This window comes from Pan troglodytes, chromosome 19, assembly GCF_028858775.2.
Source record: "Pan troglodytes isolate AG18354 chromosome 19, NHGRI_mPanTro3-v2.0_pri, whole genome shotgun sequence".
NCBI lineage: Eukaryota > Metazoa > Chordata > Mammalia > Primates > Hominidae > Pan > Pan troglodytes.
The window spans coordinates 59,767,022-59,790,331 of NC_072417.2; the positions used below are offsets into that span (position 1 = coordinate 59,767,022).

The 23,310-nt window shown below is 42.5% G+C and overlaps 1 long non-coding RNA gene across 2 annotated transcripts; it reads left to right on the top strand.

Moving 5' to 3' along the window:
* Positions 1 to 5,022: 5,022 nt before the first annotated feature.
* LOC134808962 (uncharacterized) lies at positions 5,023 to 23,031 on the top strand. 2 transcript variants are annotated; one of them, XR_010153270.1, is made up of 5 exons: positions 5,023 to 5,253; positions 8,073 to 8,298; positions 8,833 to 9,029; positions 11,701 to 11,764; positions 22,744 to 23,031. It is a non-coding gene; the product is annotated as an uncharacterized LOC134808962 (long non-coding RNA). The 2 variants fall into 2 exon arrangements; XR_010153271.1 differs by having other exon boundaries at positions 5,025 to 5,100.
* Positions 23,032 to 23,310: the final 279 nt, after the last annotated feature.

Sequence of the window (23,310 nt, forward strand, 5' to 3'; positions counted from 1 at the left end):
GATCCTTTTGTAAAGTTTTGTAAAGTCTTTGGTGAAGACCGTGTATAACCTTAATAAAAACTCTAAAGTTAGATATTGTCGTCCTCATTCTATGACGAGGAAAACTAATGTCTAGTTCAAATTGCACAATTGGTAAATTTAAGGTCTAAGAATTTTGATCTAGATTTGTGCAAATCTAAGTCCCTTTCTGGTTCCAACAGCCAATTGTGCCTCTTCTAAGTATAACTCGTATAAGACTGAATGGCCAGGCGCGGTGGCTCACGCCTGTAATTCCAGCACTCTGGGAGGCTGAGGTGGGTGGCTCATGACGTCAGGAGATCAAAACCATCCTGGCTAACACGGTGAAACCCCATCTCTACTAAAAAAAAAAAAATACAAAAAATTAGCCGGGCTTGGTGACGGGTGCCTGTTTTCCCAGCTAATCTGGAGGCTGAGGCAGGAGAATGGCGTGAACCTGGGAGGCAGAGCTTGCAGTGAGCCTAGATCGCACCACTGCACTCCAGCCTGGATGACAGAGCGAGACTCCATCTCAAAAAAAAAAAAAAAAAGATGGAATGAAGGGATAATGGGAGGGAGAAAATATGTATTTTTGGAGGCTCTAAGATGTAAACTTTAGAAAATGTACAAGCAGAGTTTCCCTTGATCCAAGAAACTAGACTCTTAGAAACAGTAAGAAAAGAATTCCTGCAGATTCTTCATGTCCACCTTCAAGCCCATCAAATGGATGTGTCATTTGAAGTCAGAATACAAGCCAGAGGGTCCATCTGGAGTCACCTAGAGAGTGACTCTTTAGTTTTGAAGTTGTAGGAGGGGCTGAACTCACTCAAGGAATGAGGACTAAAGAAAAAGAAGAGAGCCAGGCTTTAGTCAATAACACTGCTGTGAAGAGGCGAAGAGGCCGCATGGTCACATGTGTCTGTTCTTTCTATTTGATTCAACCTCCTCCTGGCTCCGGATGTGTGGAAAAGAGCCTACAGGCCTGTCCACCAATGGCTGGCAGAGGGATGTGGGATGGGTGTTTACTCTCAAAATTTCCCTGAGTGGGGTAGGAGACAAAGTACTTCCCTGCATGTCTCAGGACCCTGATGCTACTGGGAGAAGAGGGGAATGGTGGTCTGGCCTTGGCACCCAAACAATGATGCAGCGCTGGGGCAGAGGAGTGCTGCTGGGGTTGCTGAAAGCAGCTGAACACAGCAGAAGCGCCAAAGAACAGAGATCTGCCTCTCCTGCCCTTGGAAAGGGTGAAGCTGCTGCACCAGCACGTGTATCTGCATTCTACCATGTACCCACACAGCCCTGTGCTCCAACACACGTGCCCGAGTGTGTGCATGTGAGCACCTCCCCTCACACTCCTACCTGGGCTCTCAGAGAACTGACAGCAAAGCCTATTGACTTGGTTCTTAAAATATATACCAAATCGGCCAGGCGCGGTGGCTCACGCCTGTAATCCCAGCACTTTGGGAGGCCGAGGCAGGCAGATCACACGTCAGGAGATCGAGACCATCCTGGCCAACATGGTGAAACCCTGGCTCTACTAAAAATACAAAAATTAGATGGGCATGGTGGTACATGTCTGTAGTCCCAGCTACTTGGGAGGCCGAGGCAGGAGAATGGCTTGAACCCGGGAGGCGGAGGTTGCAGTGAGCCAAGATCACACCAGTGCCCTCCAGCCTGGTGACAGAGTGAGACTGTCTCAAAAAAAAAAAAAAAAAAAAAAAAAAAAAAATATATATATATATATATATATATATATATATATATATATATATATACCAAATCCAGCAGACATCATCTCCCCCTCTGGCATCCAGTCCAGGTCCCCATCATTTCAGTCCTGGACCCCTGAAACAGCCTGCTCACTCAGCTCCCTGCTTCCACGCCTGCCCCCGTAGTCTATTGTCAACACCATAGCCAGAGGGATCCTTTTAAAATGGAAATCAGATCATGCCTCCCCTCAGCTCTCATCCTTCAGAGGCTCCCATCATGTCACTGCCCAAAGGTCCAATGCCTGGTCTTTGATTTCCTTTCCAGTCCTCTCTGTGCCCTCCCATCATCTCACTTCTCTCCAGCCACTCTGAGTCTTCATGCTATTCCTTGGAAGGCCAAACACACCCTCACTCAGGACCTCCAAACTTGCTCTCCTTCCTGCTGAAAAGCTCTTCCCTTGAGTACTTAGAAGCCTTGCTCTCTCACTTCCTCCTGATCTTTCTTAAATGACACCTCCTCAGACTGGCCTTTCTCTTTCCTCTGCTCCATTTAAACTAATCATTTTTTGCCTTTTATCTGCCTTATTTTTCTTAAAAGCAGTTTTCAGCTCCAGATACATATTAGGTGACACATCTACTTGTTTATTGTCTGTTCATCCCTGCCTCCTCACCAGAATGTAAGCTTCAGAAAGGCAGGTTCTTGATTGCTTTTCCCCTGCTGAATTCCTAATGTCCACAAGAGTCCTGACAGGTGTTTTATAAATACTTTGTGAATGAATGTTTGAGGGAATGAATGAGTGAGTGAGTGAGTGAATAAATGAGTGAGTGAATGAAAGAGTTGGTGAGTGATGAATGAGTAAATAAGTGAGTGAATGAATGAGTGAATAAATAAGTGAATGAGTGAGTGAATGGATGACTGAATAAATAAGTGAATATGTGAGTAGGTGTGTGAGTGAATGAATGAGTGAATGAGTAGGTGAGTGAATGAGTGAATGTGTAAGTGAGTGAGTGAATACGCAGATGAATAAGTGAGTGAATGAATGAGTGAATGAGTGAGTAGGTGAGTGAATGAGTGAATGTGTGAGTGAGTGAATGCACAGATGAATAAGTGAGTGAATGAATGAGTGAATGAGTGAGTAGGTGAGTGAATGAATGAGTGAATAAATAAGCAAATGAATGAACAGGTGAGTGAGTGAGTGGTGAGTGAGTGAGTATCCTTCTGCATCATCCTTCACACCATACACGATTCAGGGGAACAGGACAATGGCAGATGCTGTTCTGGCATCAGACCCCAGGGAAGTGCAAGACTGCTCCACATCAGGCTGTGTGCACTCCTTCCTCCAACCCAAAACAAACAAAAAGACCAACTTTGCTCTCTCTTCACTTCTCTCCACCTCTGGGATGCAGGAGCCCCTCCTCTCCCAGTCACCCCAGACAGCAAGGAAGAAACTTGATATAAGGGTATGGTGCTGAAATACTGACCTGGGAAGCTGGGTGGGATCTCAGGTAGACACACAGAGCTGGAAGGGCTGCGATGAAGCCGTCTTGGGAATGCCCAGACCCAGAGGTCGGAGAGCAGAGTTGGCCGGATATCTGCCCATGGGCCAAACTCAGATTACAGTTGTATTTTGTTTGTCATGCCCAGCATTTTTGAAGATTTTTAATTAGTCATCAACATTTATAAAGCAGATTTCCCTGAAAATCTAGATTTCCAGCTTTTGTGGAAAACTCAGAAGATGGGTCATGTCTGGGCAGTCAACACTGGCAATGAACTGGAGGAAAGTAGACTTTGGCCCCTTGCAGGCTAGTTACAGTTCCCACCCAGGACTTTTGCCCATTTGGGTGACCTGTGGGAACCCTGCTTGTACTTTAGCTGAACTTGAGAGCCCTTTAGTCTCAACTACAGGGAGTGGGCTTATTCCTTGTGAGGAGAATGCTAGTCATAAGTTATTAGTGGTGGTTAAAATGTCAATATTTGCAAGTAATTTACTTTTAAGCTGAATCAAAGCCGCACCAAAGTCATCCTTAGAATCATCCTACTCTTGGTCAATTGCATTCCAACATGTTTTCTGGCGAAAGAGAGGAACGGGGCTGTTAAAGGGAGGATCCATCCGTGGGCATCCATGTTATGGCAAGAGCAGGGTTGAGACCTGCAGGGATAGATAGAACCGCAGCTGCTCTTCTCCCTTAGAGGGGAGAAAAATATTCCAGGAGTTCAAGAGACAAAACCTGGAGGGCAGGCCCAGTTGGTCTCCCTTGAGAGCACAGGAAAGAAACACGACCAATCCCACTATGTGATTCCAGCCCTGGAGCCTCGAGGGCTGGGTAAAGCAGCATGCTCTACCTCAGCACAGGGTCAAGTCTGCTCTTAGGTGAGCCTGGTCTGCCTGGAAGATGTGCAGCTCAGGTGAGGTTAAGAAAGAAACAGTGTGGACACCTGAGAAAGCAAAGTTGTGAGTGTCTACAAGTTGAAGTCTATGGCAGACAAAGGTAGGGCAAAGACCTCTGTCTGGTTGTTAGCATGCAGTCAAGTCCCCAGCCTTCCCAACCCATTCTGTTCATCCCTGTCTCTGTCCCAGGCCAGAGCTCTTTGAGAGAAAGAGCAGAGTTCTGCATTTCTCTACCTCCATCTGTATTCCAGTCCTGTGAACATGCCTGGCTTCCGATGAGCATCATATAAATGTAAACCTACTATTCCCAGGTTCTTTTCCTGTGACTTTAACTCACTAAATTTAAGATAACTAAACTGCTGGTGTAATTGCTTCCAATTCCTCTTCTCCCCTTCTTTCTTTCCTTTTTTTTTTTTTTTTTTTTTTGTGAGATGGAGTTTCACTCTTTGCCCAGGATGGAGTGCAGTGGCATGATCTTGACTCACTGCAACCTCTGCCTCTCGAGTTCAAGCGATTCTCCTGCCTCAGCCTCCCAAGTAGCTGAGATTACAGGCACACACCACCACGCTCGGCTAATTTTTGTATTTTTAGTAGAGATGGGGTTTCACCATGTTGGCTAGGCTGGTCTTGAACTCCTGACCTTGTGATCCACCCACCTCGGCCTCCCAATCCCCTTCTCTCTTAAACCTGCTCCAATTTGTTTTTTGCTTCAATCACTCCATCAAAGTGACTTTGTCCAGGCTATTGCTACATCCAAAAAGGAGCAGAGACAGTAGGCAGTAGCTGGTGAGGAAGTGGGGCCAATAGAAAGTTTTGCTCTGTAAGATGGAACAAGTAACAGCGTGTTACTGGAGAGGGAGAGAAACTGACACTGTAAAAGACAGCAGGGAGAATCGCCAGTGTGATGTCACAGAGTAGAGGAGAATGGATAGAATGAAAGTATAAAAACAAGATTGGCTTACTATGGGAACACAGACAGTTCATCTAGAAAAATGGTCCAGAAGGTAAAGCATACGGTGCAGATGCCATAAGTGGATGGATTTGGTGGTGGGAATTTGAGGAAGCCCTCTTCAGATTGCTCCATTTTCCCAGTGATACAGGAAGCAAGTCATCAGCCAATAGTGCGGGTGTGTGAGGACGCCTAGGGGATTTCTGAGGTGAGAGGAGAAGATATCAACTAGTTATTTGAGAGAGGAGAATGGATGAACTAGGAAATATATTACTGCTCCCAACATTATGTTTGTAGTCATGAGTCAACAAAAGAATCATCTTAGGTTTATTTTGTTTGTTTGTTTTCAAGCCTTATTCAGCTGCATGGGTGCAGGCATGGAGCAGGGAGAATAAAACAGTGTGAGACATGCAAGGAAGTTGAAGGCACATACAAGGAAATAAAAATAATAGTCAGCCATGGACTTTAAACTGCATGAGGAGGGAAGCCATAACATCACGATGCAGTGGGCAGGGGAATGATCAGATCAGTGGATGGACTGTCCCTGCGAGATTGGAAAATTGTTAGAGTTAGTTACTAGACGCAATCAGTTAAAACATAGGAGGTAGTGGTCAAAAAGAGTTGCATAAAATAGACATTATGAGAAGTTGCAATTATTGATCATGAAGAGTTCTAGGATAAGACCACAGGAGTGAATGGCCAAGCTAGGGTAGAATATAACTTCAAGGGAGGAGAGGAATTCAAGAACAGAGAAAATTATCCAAGGGTTTGTGAAATCTTCAAGAATTAAGATGAGAGTGGTGTTGGAGACAGTGAGATGGCCTTCAAGGATGCAAAACTGTCAAGAAGTGTGAGACCTGAGTGCTTGGTCAAGAGAAGTAGTACTGGAGGGTAGGGTCTGACATAACCTGATAACATGAGAGTTCAATGGGGATTTGAATGAAGGTGGGAGAAAGCCTGGTCTGAAAGAAGAAATGAGAAACCAGGAGACTCTGAGGTATAAGGAAAAGGGATGGGAGAGAAGCAAGCCATCACTTAGAGAGTGGCAGAGAAAACTGCCCTCAATGAAAGCCGGGTCCCCGTTACAGCAAGAAGAAAAAAGGTCCATCCAGAGGAAAGGTTGAAGACACAGAATTTGGCTAATGATGGACCAGGAATTCCTGATGTCACCATGGATGGTTTCCATGAGATGAGGACAGATAGGAAATGCATGAGAATATGGAGTGCATTTGGGGAGTTAATGGGCTAAGAAATATGGTAATCTAGGAATCTGGAGCCTTGTGTGTAGTGGAATTGAACAGAGATACAGGGGAAAATGAGATTTGTTATGAAGGACTCAGGGCAATTAGTAGTAGGGCTGAAAGCATTGAAGCGCAGAGAAGGGTGCGTGTCTAGAACTGACTCTGGACTCTGTCGTTGGAGGTGAGGAGGCTGGAGAAGCTCAGTCTCATTCCAAACTCCAGAGACTCCTTCCTGGTCCTTATCAAGGCTGGATAGGTTTTCTGGGAGCTGAGGTCTTAGGCCCACTGCTCGGGGTTCACTCTTGGCTCCTCTTGAGGGAAGGGCAGCCTTGCCACCATTTCCTCATATGAAAAAAATGAGTCATAGTTGCAACTATCTCTTAAGTAAAAATTATAGCATACCTCATGGAAGAATAAGTTCAAAAATGAATGTAAAAAGCTTGGCACATTAGTAAGACTGCAATCTTTCCCTTTCCTCAACCACAATTCCATTTAAAAAAATAGACTATTAACTGATGGAAGAGTTATGTTTAGTGAGAAAAAAATGCAGAAATGAGTGGATCACATGCAAAATGCTTACTTGTCCTAGGTACACTTGGGAAGGTCTAACAGCTGGGCCTCCATCAATAGGCTACTATTCTCCAAATGGAAACTAATGCAAGTGCCCAGGAGGAATTAATCAGTCTCTCTAGGACTGGTCTAGGAACCCACACTTTTTTTGTGACATAGATTCCAACTGGTGGCTCACTAAATCTTGTTGATTGATTGGGAAGGCTGGGAGGGCTGGAGCCCAGCTGACAGCTCTATATCGATCGTGGCTTTTAGCCAAGTTATTAAGTGGTTGGAGTAAGGGGTTGTATGGCAGAGTCCCACATTCCCTCTCCGCCCTCCCCTTCCCCGACATTTCAGCTGAAATCACAGTATTTCCCAAAAGGATATTAGCTCCCACGGACAAAAGGGCTGAATGCATTAAGCAAGACAGGCTTTATTGCACACATCAAATTTTCATGTGCTGTGTGGGGTGCCTGGGCTGTGCTCAGAACAGCTTACCCCTCACTTAGAAACCTGAGAGGAGTGCAGGAGCCTGTGTGGCTTAGACATTTGGGGAAAGAGCAGAGAAGTCACCTTCAGAAAGGACTCAGTGGATGTTTGGCCTTCTGTAGCAGGGAAACTAGAGTGTGCAAAATTCTTCAGCAGTTCCAGGAATTCCCTCTTTCTGAGTCAGGAGGAAATAAATTAACCTATGGAATGTTTCCCCTGAGCAGATGCAGCTTCCATCTGCTTAGCATTGAGAAAATCAGTAAATCTATTAAGAAATAAATAAATGAAAGGGCCAGTATTATTGAGTGTGAACTAAGGGTTAAGACTGATTTGGGCAGGTTCACATAGAGTCTCTCAGCTTTGGTCTCTGCATTAGTCTATAATACTAAAACAAGCTCATGTTTTTCCTCCTGTAAAACTCTCTAAGCTCATTATCTTGTCCCATGAGATGGTTCTAGTTCATCAGGATATAAGAGGACATATTCAGATCTTCTCCCATAATAACAGTGAGTCCAATCTCGAGATTTGTAGAGTTATTAATGCATCTTCCCCACTGAATCTCCTCTTGGGGAGTAAGAATTATGCTGCAGGAAGATTCCTCTTCTACCAAGTGTAAGTATGAGGGAGACTGATGAAAATGGTACACACAGGAGACTTAGGTGGGACCCATCCCATATGGGAGAGGGAGCAAAGAGCACAAGCACAAAGAAGAAGCCTTCTCTGAGCCCCTGCCTCTTTCCTCCAGGTGAGCCCCTGCCTCTTACCTCTTGACCTTCAAATGTAGGATGGTCACTTGCAGATAAGTCCTAACTCCAACCTTTATCATGCTGAGTCCAGCCCTTGAGGACCCCTTCACAAGCACAGAGGTTCAAATGGAAGGAAAACTGGAAAATCCACAGAATCAATAAGAGATATATGCTTTGGATTAGAGCCGAAGGTGAAACTTGATGATAAACCCTTGGATGTTTCACGTGAGCAATCTGACTTTTTGCTGCCTTTCCCCAGTTATTTAGCATCCCACAAGATTCCAAGAGTCAAGGGTGTTGGGGGCAAAAATCTAGAATGGCTGAGCAAATGTTAACAAAAGATTTGAGGTGGGGATAATGGGCAGCAAAAGCCATTAGGACAAAGCCAGGTGCAGTGGCTCGCTCTTGTAATCCCAGCACTTTGGGAGGTCGAGGCAAGCGGATCACTTGAGGTCAGGAGTTCAAGACCAGCCTGGCCAACATGGTGAAACCCCATCTCTACTAAAAACACAAAAAGTAGCTGGGCGTGGTGGTGGGCACCTGTAATCTCAGCTACTCAGAAGGCTGAAGCAGCAGAATCACTTGAACCCAGGAGGCGGAGGTTGCAGTGAGCCAAGATCACACCATTGCACTTCAGCCTGGGAGACAGAGCGAGATTCCATCTCAAAAAAACAAACAAAAAAGCCATTAGGACAGATAATGCTGAGCAATGGATGGCCATTGTTGAGTGAATGCCCACCCAGGTTTCTTTCATCGCAGGTGGTGTAATTTCAGTGGTAACTGTGAACATTTTGTTTATTCGTACTGTTCCAACATGGGCAGGTCTGGGCAAACCTACTCCCAAAGTCCAAGGAAGCTGAAAGACCAAAGAAAGAGGCTGACAAATCCAGTCTCTCAGGAACATTTAATAGGGACTTACAAACAGAAACCATGACTGTGTCTCAGGAAGCGGCAAGGTAAGATGGTAGATCCTTGTGTAGTTACCCCCTAGAGCCAGGGCTTATATACCATAAAGAAAGGGTGATTCAGAAGGGATGTGTAGAACACTTGAAGTACTATAATCTCAAGGTTGTTTGACCTAAGGGCAGAATTTATGATAAGTACTTGCTGTTACACAAGGAACAATGGGTAAACTAGAAATCTTAGAGACATTCTCAGAACAGGGGTTAATCAGAAGCCAACATGGCTGATTGGCACCCACGTTGTTCTGACCTACACACTCCATCCACAATCTGGTTCTTAGAATCTCACATTCCCCGCTCTTCCACGATGTTCCCTCAGCCTTTAGGGAGGATGCTTGATGTGGTATAGCTTTAGCAGCTGTGCTTTGCCAATGAAAAACAGATCAGGCCCAGTGGGATTCCAAATCAGGGAGATTCATAGGCTGTTTAATCAGCTCTAGTCTTCAGAATACGGTGACTTTGTTTTTCTCAGAAGTAAAACAATGAGATACATAACATTAGTAATTTAAATTGTAGTGTCGACAAAAAGAGTAAAACTCTGTAAAATATTTTAAGAGATTTATTCTCAGCCAAATAATGAGTGACCATGGCCTGTGACACAGCCCTCAGGAGATCCTGAGAACATGCGTCCAAGGTGGTGGGGGTAAAACTTGGTTTTATATATTTTAGGGAGGCATGAGACATCAATCAAATACATTTAAGAAATATATGGGTTTGGTTTTAGGAAGGCGGGACAACTCAAAGCAGGGGGGCTTCCAGGCTACAGGTAAATTTAAACATTTTCTGTTTGACAATTGGTTGAGTTTTTCTGAAGACCTAGGATTAATGGAAAGGAATGTTCAGGTTACAATAAAGGACTGTGGAGACCAGGTTTTATTATGCAGAGGAATCCTCAGATAGCCGACTTCAGAGAGAGAGCAGGTTGTAAAATACTTCTTATTAGACCTAAAAGGGTGCCTGGCTCTTAGTTATTATCTCCTGGATCTACAAAGGAAGAAAAGAAAACAAAGGGGAAAGGAGATTCTCTATAGAATGTGGATTGTTCTCACAAAAGACTTTGCAGGGCAAAGGTATGGCAAGGAAATATAGTTTGGGGTTAAATATTTTTTCCTTGTCTCATAATGTTGTGCCAGGGTCAGATTGAAAAGTAAGTCATGGCTGAGCATGGTGGCTCACACCTGTAATCCCAGCACTTTGGGAGGCCAAGACGGGCAGATCACTTGAGGTTAGGAGTTTGAGACCAGCCTGGCCAACATGGTAAAACCCCGTCTGCACTAAAAATACAAATATTAGCCAGGTGTGGTGGCAGATGCCTGTAATCCCAGCTATTCGGGAGGCTGAGGCAGGAGAATCGGTTGAACCCTGGAGGTGGAGGTTGCAGTGAGCCCAGATCACACCACTGCACTCCAGCCTGGGTGACAACAGTGAGACTCTCTCCAAAAAAAAAAAAAAAAAAAAGAAAGAAAGAAAGAAAGAAAAGAAAAGTAAGTCACTATATATAGGGTCAAATAAAACCCATCTGATGAGAATTTATGTTTTGTAGGGCATGACTCCCTAGACCCCTTAGGCAGGAATTTGGGCTAGATAAAAATCAGAGCTTAGTCCTCAGTAGAAATATAATGCACCCAGGATTACAATGAAAAGAGAATCTGTAAGCCAGAACAACAAAAAAAGAAGCCATTCCATTAAGAAGGCAACTAAAAGCGTTGTGAAAAAAAAGTAAACCTGGTTCTTCTTTAGAGACTTGTTGCAGCCAGAAAACAATTCAGTATCAGCCCAAACTGTAGGCAAATAATAAAAACTTGAAAACAATGGCCAGGGCCAGAATCTAAATTTTTCTCTCTCCAGTCTCCTCATTTCTGCCAAGGATAAATCATAGTAGGACAGATTTATTTGCAAAATAAATTTTAGTTTTATTCTACTTTGCCTGATTATTTGCATAAAGTGTCACAAAAATAGTGATCAGTCATGGGCTCCTTTTAAGTTGGCTTTTCTGAAACTTTTATAAGAAATTTTGGATTCCCTCAAGGCCAGAAGCCAAGCCAAACACTCACCATTAGACTGTGCTTATAATACCTGTATGAATTCCTCTCTTCCCAAAGTCCCAAAATATTCCTCTCTTCCCAAAGTCCCCCATCAGAATGTTTTTCATAAAAACATTTAGGTGAAGAAGACACAAGTACTTTACATAAAGCCTGTTTAAATATTCTAACCTTCATAAACGTATTAACCTTTCCATTTTATTTTCTAGTCCCAGAAACTTTTCTTCTCCAAGACCAACTTTCTTCAAGACCATTTAACCCTGTCTTGAGAAAAAGGCTTTGCATTTCCAGCAGGCAGTTGAGCCAAGGGATCCAGTCCCTTTCTCCCTCTTTATCTTGATTAAGCTGCCTCAGTATTGCTCCAGCAATTGTTGGCCGACTTTTTATTTGGAATTTTCGCCTTGTGATTTTTTTTCCCTCCACTCTGGGGTAAATATAGAAAACCAGTTTGAAGCCCTTTAGTAATGGGGAACTAGCAGGGGCTAACTTTGGTCCACTCAACCTTCTGTAGCATTGTATTAAGACCTTTGTTTTAACCCATTAATTTTCATTTTACTCACTGCATTTCTTAATAATTATTTTCAAAATTTCCATTGACTCTCTCCTTTCCTTTTTCCTTTGAGTTTCACTCCATCAGTGTTTCGGACATTGAAGTTAGCAAATGGGAAATTGAGACAGCAAATTTAGGTAAGGCTTCTTGGACTGTCTTTTGGTTTTGCAGCTGTAATGAGGTGCCGAAGCAAAAGGGGTCCCCTTAACCACAGCATTTACCATGACCTGGAGAATGGGCACATTCAGTGGGTGAATATCCCTGTCATTATAAATTAGCCAGTCCTACATGGCTTGGATACAAAACACACCAGCTGCCTTACCTGGGGTGTCCACTTGGCATTTGTGGGTGGAGTTGAGCAGTCTGCCTTCTCAGGGTAAACAGACCTTACAGGCCTTTTATCCAGCCCATCAGGCTGGCTGTTCCCTCGGGAATACCCACCTGTGTGTCTAAATCACATATCTGCGATTATTCAATAGTGAGCTGTGGGGCCTGAATCAACCCAAACGTTTTTTTAGTCTGCAGCATTTAAAAGCAAAGACACACATCTCAAACATGTTATTCTCACTACCCACTTTAGTAAAGGTTCCACTGTGAGCTGATGATACCAATCTACTAAATGGAACAATTCCTTCACACTATCCCCTCTGGTTTCCATAGTTACTTGGTTTTGCCCTCCCCTGTGTTGACTACCTTCTTGGTACTTACGGGTCTCTTGCCCTGGGCATAACTTTCCCCCTTTGTGGGTAGCTTTGAGGCCAGTGACATGAGCTCAGACAGACCCACATCAGCCTCAAGGCCCAACCCAGCACTCTTTTACTTTCATGTTAGCTACTATAGATAACGATAACCAAGGGTTTAAATATTTCACTTTTTCCTTGTTGGTTTGCATTTCCTTATGTATCCAGTGAACCAACTCCCCAGGAGTTGAATTCATCTTTAAATTTCACTGCTAATGTTTTCTTTAGTAACTGAGCACAGCACACCTGGAGTTCCATACCATGGATGGCCATATGGCCACCCAGGAATCAAAGATTCTGCATTTTCCACCCTTTTGTCCTTTCTCCTCCTATTGACTATGATGAATAGTGTTTTTGTCAACATCCATGTACGAGTTTTTTTTTAAATATCTGTTTTAAATTATTTGGGGTGTATACTTACAAATGAAATTGCTAGGTAGCTCTATGTTTAACTGGGGTAATATATTTAATAATATTTCACTGTGTATTTTGGTGATTGAATGAGATAGTGCATGTAAACTCACTTTGAACACTAAAGAAATCTGTGAGACAAAATATTTTCTAAAACAACCCTGTACGTTATTGCTTCCCAAAGACACTCAGTGGCTAAAAGCAGAGCTACTTTTCTCAGGGATATTCTTCTGTTTAAAAATGTGGGTTATCCAAATAGTAGGGATGAACATTCTTCCATGGGACTCAATAAAAGTTTTCATTTGCATTTGCATTATTAAAAAGGTGAGCCTCTTGAGCTAAACTATGGGTTGGCAAAGGCATACAGAGTGAGTGGAATAATGGACTTTGGAGACTTGGAAGGCAGGTAAGGAATAAAAAACTACATATTGGGTACAATGTACACTACTCAAGTCGCCGGTGGACTCAATCTTAGACTTCACCAGTGTACAATTCATTCAGGTACCACTTGTACCCCAAAAGCTATTGAAATTTAAAAAATATATACATATATATATATGTATATATATATATATATTTTTTTTTTTTTTTTGAGACAGAGTTTTGCTCTTGTTGCCCAGGCTGGAGTGTAGTGGCATGATCTCGGCTCACTGCAACCTCTGCCTTCCAGTTTCAAGCAATTCTCCTACCTCAGCCTCCCGAGTAGCTAGGATTACAGGCACCCGCCACCACGCCCAGCTACTTTTTGTATTTTTAGTAGAGACGGGGTTTTACCATGTTGGGCAGACTGGTCTCGAATTCCTGACCTCGTGATCTGCACCCCCCACCCCCGGCCTGGCCTCCCAAAGTGCTGGGATTATAGGCGTGAGCCACTGCACCTGGCCTTAAAAATATATATTTTTTAAAAAGTGATCCTGGTTTAGGCTAGTGCAAACCAAGTTGCTCATTATTAGAAATTGAAGAAAAGCTAGAACTTGAACTGAGATCTGTCTGGCCCCAAACTCCATCTGCTTTGTTGTCATTAATTCTTGAAGGAGCTTACGCACTTAAGATACATAGAAGTAGAAAGAGTTTCTAAACAATAAAAGAATTCTCCATTTGTGTAGTTCTGTTTAGATTATAAAGCACTTCCACATAATTCTTATGAGCACAAGTGTCTCCTCAAATCAGCATTATCTCTGGGTTTTTTTATTCATTCAAAATAGTGCTTGACAAATGTTTGTTTCATTCATTCAAAGAATATTTATCAAGGTGCCCCAAGGTTGCAGGCATTGTGTCATGCCTGGCAAATATAGAGACAAAGGAAATACCCGTTTCCTTCAAGTAGTTCACAGTCTAGGGGAGAAACCGGCCCACAGGAAAACAGTCTGATGAATGTTTTGCCCAGTTTGCTAGAGAGACAGAGTAGAGGGAGGCCAATTCAGGCTAGAGGTGAGTCTCAAAGAATGAGAATGAATAAATGAATGCGTGCATGAATACATGGCTCAAAATGCTTTACCATTAAGATAAAGCTCCACCTTCTTAACAAAAAGAACCACAATAGGCCCCTTCATTATCTGAATACCAGCGAATGCTTCAATTCAATATGAATCACCGGTATATTGAGCACCTACCACATGCCAGGCAATATACTGGAATCTCCATACCAGGGGACATGGCAGAGTTAGATCAGAAGTCAACAACTTCATCTAGAAAGGGCCAGATAGTAAATATTTTGGGCTTTGTTAGCCACACTGTTTCCGTGGCAGCAGTGGTGGTTTCTGCACCACTCTGCCATTGTAGGGCAAAAGCAGTCACAGACAATATGTAATCAAAAGGGCATGACCTTGCTCTGATACACCTTTATTTACAAAAACTTTTGGCCAGTAGGCAATAGTTAGCCAACCCCCTGAATTAGATAAACAAAGCTCCCAATCTAATGGTGTTGACAATCTACCCATCCTACTTCCCATCAAACTGTAACTGTCTTTCTACATGTGATGTGTTCCCTCCACCTCCACACTTCGGTCCCTGCTTCTCCATCTGCTTGGAGTGACTTTTCCACCTTTTAACTCTCTGTCCTTCCCCCGAATATCTCTTCAACCCCAATCCCTACACACAGGACACACTTCATTACCTGGTAAAGTCCTGCCGAGTCTTTCAAGGGATGGCTAAGTTGCCTTTTCATGTATTTTGCTAAGTTGTTAAGTCTTCCAAAAAATAATGTAGCAACCTCTTTGACAATTACATTTTACAAATGCTTTCTTTGGCAAAGGACACGAGAATTTACAATTCTCAAAATTAGACATTTTATGAGTGCTTCACTTCAACTTTTTAAATAACCTACATGGTTATTAAATAGTATCTGCTTTTAAAAGTATTTGGAGTAAAGTTTTTACAGCCATGTTCCATGGCTTAGAACTTTGACGCTTCAATCATTCATTCTTATGTGTTGAAATCAAGTCACATTTATTTATTGAAGAATACATTGGCCCTGAAAAAAGGGAAGACTGGGGAAAAGTCATTCTAAACAATACCAGGAGGTACAATGTGTAGTAGTGGGGTGGGCTTATATTTAGATATATTTTGTCTTGATGAAACTGCCTTTGCAAAGATGATGACAGTGAGAGAAGTCTAGCATGGCTGATTCCATTTTGCTTCTAGCCTCACAGGCTGACCACCCTCATTCATTTCTTGGAGTAGGACAAGCTAACTATGGGATGAATTTCGTTTGTAGCTTAACTTTGAGGCAAGGGTGATTGTAGCCCCTCCCTAAAACTGACCCCTTTCTTATTCAGGGATTGAAACTTGCCTTTATAAGACTAATGAAAGGTGACAAGAATAGGATTATGGGAGGGGCCTGCATTCTGCTAAAATGTAGGCATAGCTTGCCTTTCTATGGTCATTTACTGTGACAGAGATCACAAGATTTGTAACTTCCCCAATTGCTCCTATAGATAACATCACTATTATAGAACCTAAGATTGGTCTTTTGAGATATTTTTCAGACTTCTGCGTTCTGGCAACCTACTGACTCCACCAAGACCCATAACTCATGGCTCCCTAGCCAGAGGCTAACTCACTGTACAAGGACCATTTTCCACAAAACCCATAACTCATGGCTCCCCAGCCAGAGGCTCAGTGCACGAGCACCATTTTCCACACCCTTATGATTTCTCCCCCAACCAATCAGCAGCACCCATTCCCTAGCCCCTGCCTGCCAAATTGCCCATAAAAACCCTAGCCTCTGAGTTCTCAGGGAGATGATTTGAGTAATAAACTCTCACCTTCTGCCTGAGTAGCCTTGCATTAATTAAACTCTTTCTTTAATGCAATACCACTAACTCAGTGAATTGACTCTGTCTGTGCAGTAGGCAAGAAGAACCCACCAGGCAATTACATTAACCTACTCAACTTCTATTTAAAAATTTAATCATTCCCATTGTTCTGTCCTTAACTGGAAAAACAGGACACTTGTACAATAGGTACTTGTTAGAGAGTATACCGTGGAAGGCAATGTTGCTCAAATCTTAATAAAAACCCGATTAAGACTAATTGTTCAACATTTAACCATAATTGAACAACTTAATTGTTCAACTCAGATTCCCAGGAAGAATGAGAAAAGGTAGAACCCTGCAATTCTTAAATCTAAGATTGATCAATAAACAACTGCCAAAATGGAGAATTGGGGTTCATCTTAATAGTAGATGGAAGTGGACTCAGAAAATCCTTCCTCAGCTTCACATCCTGGTACCCTTTGTCTTCACCCTATGAAAATGCCTGGGAAAAGTTAAAAAGGTGTTTCAATTTTTTAAAGAAATCCCCATCATTGGTCTAGTTCAGAGACTCAGGGTCTCTACCAGTCAGTTCTTTCTTATCCCTCAGATTTTAGCTAAAACACTTCCTTAAACCCGCAATTGAAAGTAGTCATTTTCTTTTTTCTTTTTTTTTCTTTTTTTTTTTGAGACAGAATTGCACTCTGTCGGGCTGGAGTGCAGTGGTGCAATCTCGGCTCACTGCAACCTCCACCTCCTGGGTTCAAGCAATTCTCCTGCCTCAGCCTCCCACATAACTTGGATTACAGGCATGTGCCAACACACCTGGCTAGTTTTTGTATTTTTGGTAGAGACAGGGTTGGCCAGGCTGGTCTCAAACTCCTGACCTCAGGTGATCTGCCTGCCTCAGCCTCCCAAAGTGCTAGGATTAAAGGTGTGAGCCAAAAGTAGTAATTTTCTAGCATAGGAGTTTATCTATTTTCTACTAAACATTTAATTCAATAAATATGATCTTGTTTAAATGTTTCCTTATTCACAGTCTGTGCCCCTCCATTAGAATGTAAGCCACATGAGAGCAGGCACTGTGTCTCCCTTGGTCACAGCTGCTTCCACAGCAACTAGAGCAGGACATGTAGAAATCACCACTAAATAAATACTTACATAATGTGTGTGTACAAATATGTACACTTAAGAATCTTCGGCTGGGTGCGGTGGCTCACGCCTGTAATCCCAGCACTTTGGGAGGCCAAGGCGGGTGGATCACAAGGTTAGGAGATTGAGACCATCCTAGCTAATACAGTGAAACCCTGTCTCTACTAAAAATACAAAAATTAGCTGGGCATGGCAGCGTGCGCCTTTAGTCCCAGCTCCTGGGGAGGCTGAGGCAGGAAAATGGCGTGAACCTGGGAGGCAGAGCTTGCAGTGAGCCGAGATCGTGCCACTGCACTCCAGCCTGGGTGACAGAGCGAGACTCCATCTCAAAAAAACAAAAACAAAAACAAAAAACAAATAAAAAAAGAATCTTCAAAATAGTGAAAACTTGAAAACAATCTAACAGTCCAAGTTAAATAAATGCATGGATATTATGAACTACATGCAACAATTTAAAAAATTGAGCGAAATCAATATGTATTGACATGCAAAGATGTTTAAAGTATATTGATAATTGAAAGAAAACAAAGTCATAGGGCAATAAATATTGCATGATTCTACTTATTTTTAAAAGATTTATGTGTCTACTTGTGTAAAAGACATGTATTTGTATATGTATTAAATGTATTATAAACATTAAATGTAAGGGTCACATAAAACCTTTGCACAAATTACAAAAAGGTACCCCTTCCTCAAGATAGTTTACTTCAAGCTATCATAAAATTGTAGTGATATTCTGACTTTGTTAGATCAAGGTATTTTACTGCCTTCTGCCAAAAAATTGTCATGATAACTACACAAATCTACAATGTCTAGGTGTGGTACCCTGTGCTGTTTATATCCTACAAAACCACACATTGAAGTGCTTTAAAAAAAATCTGAAAGCAACCCATTGTATTGTTACTATTCAGTATCTCCAGGGGTAAAGTAGGAGCTGGAGTGAAGGTGAAGGGTTGCATTTATATTTGACTTTCTTACATCTTTTCAATGTTTGAATCCTTTATGATGAGACTATTCAGGTAGTACTTGGATTTCAAAAATAAAAAGACAATAAAAAAAGAACCAATAAAAGCAACTAACAAAGACTCTAATCACCAAATATTTTAAAAATCATTCTCTGTCTTATAAACCAGAAAAAAACATTTAGAAAATGGAAGGGGTTGGAAATCCTATTTACAATGACAAAAAGAATGATAAAACAATTAGAAATAAATGTGACAAGAATTGTGAACTTACATTTACCCTATGACACAGCTATTTAGCTTGTAAATATTTACCCAAGGCAAGTGAAAACATATATCCACAAACACACTTGTATAAGTGTTCTAACAGCTTCACTCATGAGAACCCCAAACTGGAAACAACCTAAAAGTCCATCAACTGGGAAATGTATAAAAAATATTATGAAATTGAAAGTATTGTATGATACTACTAAGGAATAAAAAGAACCAACTACTAGTATACAATTACATGGATGAGAAAAGAAGCCAGACACAAAGAAATGCACGGTGCCTGGCCCAGGCACGGTGGCTCACGCCTGTAATCTCAGCACCTTGGGAGGCTGAGGCGGGTTGATCATGAGGTCAGGAGATCGAGACCATCCTGGCTAACTTGGTGAAAACCCGTCTCTACTAAAAATACAAAAAAGCTAACTGGGCGTGGTGGCAGTCACCTGTAGTCCCAGCTACTTGGGAGGCTGAGGCAGGAGAATGGCGTGAACCCGGGAGGCGGAGCTTGCAGTAAGCCGAGATTGCGCCACTGCACTCCAGCCTGGGCAACAGAGCCAGACTCTGTCTCAAAAAAAAAAAAAAACAGAAAAGAAATGCACAGTGCCTGATGACAATGGACAATTGCATTTATGTGAAGTTTTAGAACCAGTGACACGAATCTCTAGGGTCAGGCAGCAACACGAATCTCTAGGGTTGTGGCAGGCCAGGTTTCCATGAGCAGCCAGAACAGACAGTTTCCACTAACCCTTTACTGTAATTCTTATGAGTGTATAAGTTAGACATTAAAGACCTGGAGAAACTGGTACCTGAGTACAAGGGCTGGAATGTAAAAACAACCCCATTAAGACCCCACCTGCGGTTTCTCAGACCCTAAAGCCTGATCAAGTAAGAATAGTATTCTTACACATACACCTCGTTGCAGGGCCCATTTAAGATTTAAAAACCTTCCAAGGTTCTAGAGAAAGCTTTCCAAACCCTAGACCCTAGTTAAAGATTAGAAATAGATGGAATGAAACACTTCTACTGGTAGGTGCATTTCCACACATAGGCATAAAACTTTAAATGTATATAAGCACTAGAATAAAACCTTCAACTTTGAGTCGGTCTGGTGAGCTACTCTGAACTTCTCCCTGTCACCAGTTGCAGAAATCAACTCCCTTCTTTCCCAGTCTGTCTGCATCTCATTATTGGACAGTAGGAACTTGCTCTGTCCAGGAACAGGGTGATACAAAGCAGGTGGTCATTGCTTGCAAGGCATGGTGATTGACTGGAATGGGGCACAAGGAACTTGCTGGGGCAAAGAATTGTTCTGTGTCTTGATGGGTGTTGGTTGACTACATGAATGGATACATCTGTTAAAAGCATCAAAGTTTCAGATGTGTGCATTGACTGTTGGTAAATTCAAATGCGATGTTCAGATCTGTGTATTGACTGTTGGTAAATTTTATCTCCATAAAAAATAAAAAGAAAATGTTTAAAAAACTCTTGTCAAGAATTATATAAAAGGTGGGGCAGGAGGGACTTTCCTTGAAGAAATGTCAGATTTCTAGTTGGTTACAAAACATAAAGGAGGCAAACGTTTTTCTGCATGTTTGCACAGTTGGTTTCAATTCTGTCACACATTAAGACAGTATGAGACTTCTGCATGCTTTTTGTTGTTGTTGTTGTTTTGTTTTGTTTTTGGAACGGAGTTTCGCTCTTATTGCCTAGGCTGTAATACAATGCCATGATCTTGGCTCACCACAACCCCTGCCTCCCAGGTTCAAGCAATTCTCCTGCCTCAGCCTCCTGAGTAGTTGGGATTAAAGGCATGCACCACCATGCCTGGCTATTTTTTTATTTTTAGTAGAGATGAGGTTTCTCCATGTTGGTCAGGCTGGTCTCGAACTCCCGACCTCAGGTGATCCGCCTGCCTCAGCCTCCCAAAGTGCTGGGATTACAGGTGTGAGCCACCGCGCCCAGCTTGAGACTTCTGCATGTTTAATAATCACTCTCCATAATAGCAGGCCCTAGTAACCATCTTACACTCGTTAGCAGAGGCTGCAGAAGCTTATGCAAATCTAGTTCACAGGACATCAACTAATTCCTGAGACACATCCACATCCACTGTTCTCTAATGATGGCAGATGGCATTCTGCAGATAAAAGTGCAAGACTTCAAGAAAGAAACTGTCAAATCTTACATAATCCATCTAGGAATGTGTGGAGTAAATAAATAAATAACAATAACATCAATGGGAGCAAAACTTAAGTAGCTATGCGTTAATTTTACATAAATTTCCCAGCAGCAGAATAGGGAGATTAGAAGGAAGAAGAATATCACTTAGAAGCCAGCGACAATGTCCCTCCACGTCTGTGCGTCACAGCCCAGGCTCACACTGGGGCCGTGCAGGGAATGGCAATAGCTCCTTCCTATTCCCTGATGGCTCAGAAGCAGCTCCGGAAGAGGCTGAAGCAAACACCAGCTGCTCAGACTTCATTTTTCCCTCCTGATTTTATCCTTGTGCTTTGTTCAAACTCTGGAATGGAGATAATAATGGCACCATGGCTCTGTCTGTGAGAAAACCTCACATGGAGGTTAGCCTTACTTTTTTTTTTTTTCTTGGAATGGAGTCTGGCTCTGTTGCCCAGGCGGGAGTGCAGTGCTGCGATCTTGGCTCACTGCAACCTCCACCTCCCAGGTTCAAGCGATTCTCCTGACTCAGCCTTCCAAGTAGCTGGGATTGCAGGCGTGCACCACCCGCCTGGCTAATTTTTGTATTTTTAGTGGAGACAGGGTTTCACCATGTTGGCCAGGCTGATCTCGAACTCCTGACCTCAGGTGATCCACCCGTCTCACCCTCCCAAAGTGCTGGGATTACAAGCATGAGCCACCATGCCCGGTCGAGGTTAGCCTTACTTTTCAACTACCATCACAATAAATCATTAACTTTTCCACATGAAACCTACAGTACTAGGGAGCTTGCCCCATGAAAGGGTCAGACCAGAGCATCTGAAAACAGGAGACAAGAGGAGGAGAGACCCCCAAGCAAGAAGCCCAGCCTCCCTGAGGCCTCTTCCCTCTCAGTTCCCCACCCCTCACACCCACCTCATGTCCTGTAGGAAGCTCCGTTATCATTTACTTACTCCAGGAATAACCACACAGTTGTCTAAGTAGCTTGTGCATATAAAATGTGGTCTCTGCTCCCAGGGCCAGCTAAAGGCAATGTGTCAAAGGAATTTCTAAGTATCAAGGCAGATTGAGCACAAATGTATAACTTGACTGCTCCCTGCTCCCCATCCCATTCCTGACTTCCCAAATTGCAACTAAAACTATCAGTGAAATATCAGAATATGGGGAAATTATATGAGAAAGTTGAGAAAGAATGACACCCACATACCATTCATTCAGCAAGTTCCAGGCACTCCCCTGGGTGCTGTGCTGTATACTGTAAACGTTCAGCTATCTCTGCTAAATATAGAGGAGAAAGCATGAGCCTAATGAATAGGACTTTGAAATAGATATTCTCTTCCTAGGATCCTCTAATGAATGGTTTGTTTGAAAACCCACTCACCGACTGTGAGCTCCCTGACAATCTGTGCACATGCATACACACGGCCTCTCATAAATTTTTATCGTCTCACTTTAAAAAGTAAACTGAAAGAGCCAAGAGCAGTGGCACATGCCTGTTGTCCCAGCTACTCAGGAGGCTCAGGCAGAAGGATCGCTTGAACCTAGGAGTTTGAAGCTATGGCGCACTACATGCCTTGAAGAGCCACTGCACTCTAGCCTGGGCAATAGAGAGACTCCATTTCCAAAAAAAAATGTAAACCAAAAGAATTGAAATCAAGGACTTGAACTGATCTTTGTACACCCACTTTCATTACAATATTATTCACAATAATCGAAAGGTGGAAGCAACCCATGCCCATCAATGGATGAATGGATAAACAACTTATGGTCCAGACATACGATGGAATATTATTCAGCCTTGTAAAAGAATGAATTTCTGATACTTGCTACAGCATGGGTGATCCTTAAAAACATTTTGCTAAGTGAAATAAGCCAGACACAAAAAGAATAACTATTGGATGATTCCATTTATATGAGGTACTTCAAATAGTTAAATTCTTCGAGAAAGAGGAATCATGCTTACCAGGGGCTGCGGGGAGTGGGGAATGGGGAGTTAGAGTTTAATGGGTACAGAGTTTCAGTTTGAGATGATGAAAAAGTTCTAGAGATGCATGGCAGTGATGATTACACAACAATGTGAATGTACTTATCACCACTGAACTGTCTACTCAAAAATGATTCAAATGATAAATTTTGTATGCTGTATATTTTGCCACAGGAAAGAAAATGGCCAGCAAAGGATAACCAGACACTTGAAATGTCCTCTAATCGACAGAGAGAAAACCAAACTAGTATAAATAAGGGACCTGGGTTATGCAGAAATGACTCCAGGAGCAAAAGAAAGGTCTACATCTTTATCTGGATCTGTATCAGCGTCTTTAGTAGAATGAAAGGAGATATTTCACCTGCCTGGACCGCGAATTGCAAAAGGAACAACATTGCACACAAAAGAATTGTCCAAGAACAAGAAAAGAACTTTTAGAAATTAAAGTATTTGAAGTCCTTGCCCATGCCTATGTCCTGAATGGTAATGCCTAGGTTTTCTTCTAGGGTTTTTATGGTTTTAGGTCTAAAGTTTAAGTCTTTAATCCATCTTGAATTAATTTTTGTATAAGGTGTAAGGAAGGGATACAGTTTCAGCTTTCTACATATGGCTAGCCAGTTTTCCCAGCACCGTTTATTAAATAGGTAATCCTTTCCCCATTGCTTGTTTTTCTCAAGTTTGTCAAAGATCAGATAGTTGTAGATATGTGGCGTTATTTCTGAGGGCTCTGTTCTGTTCCAT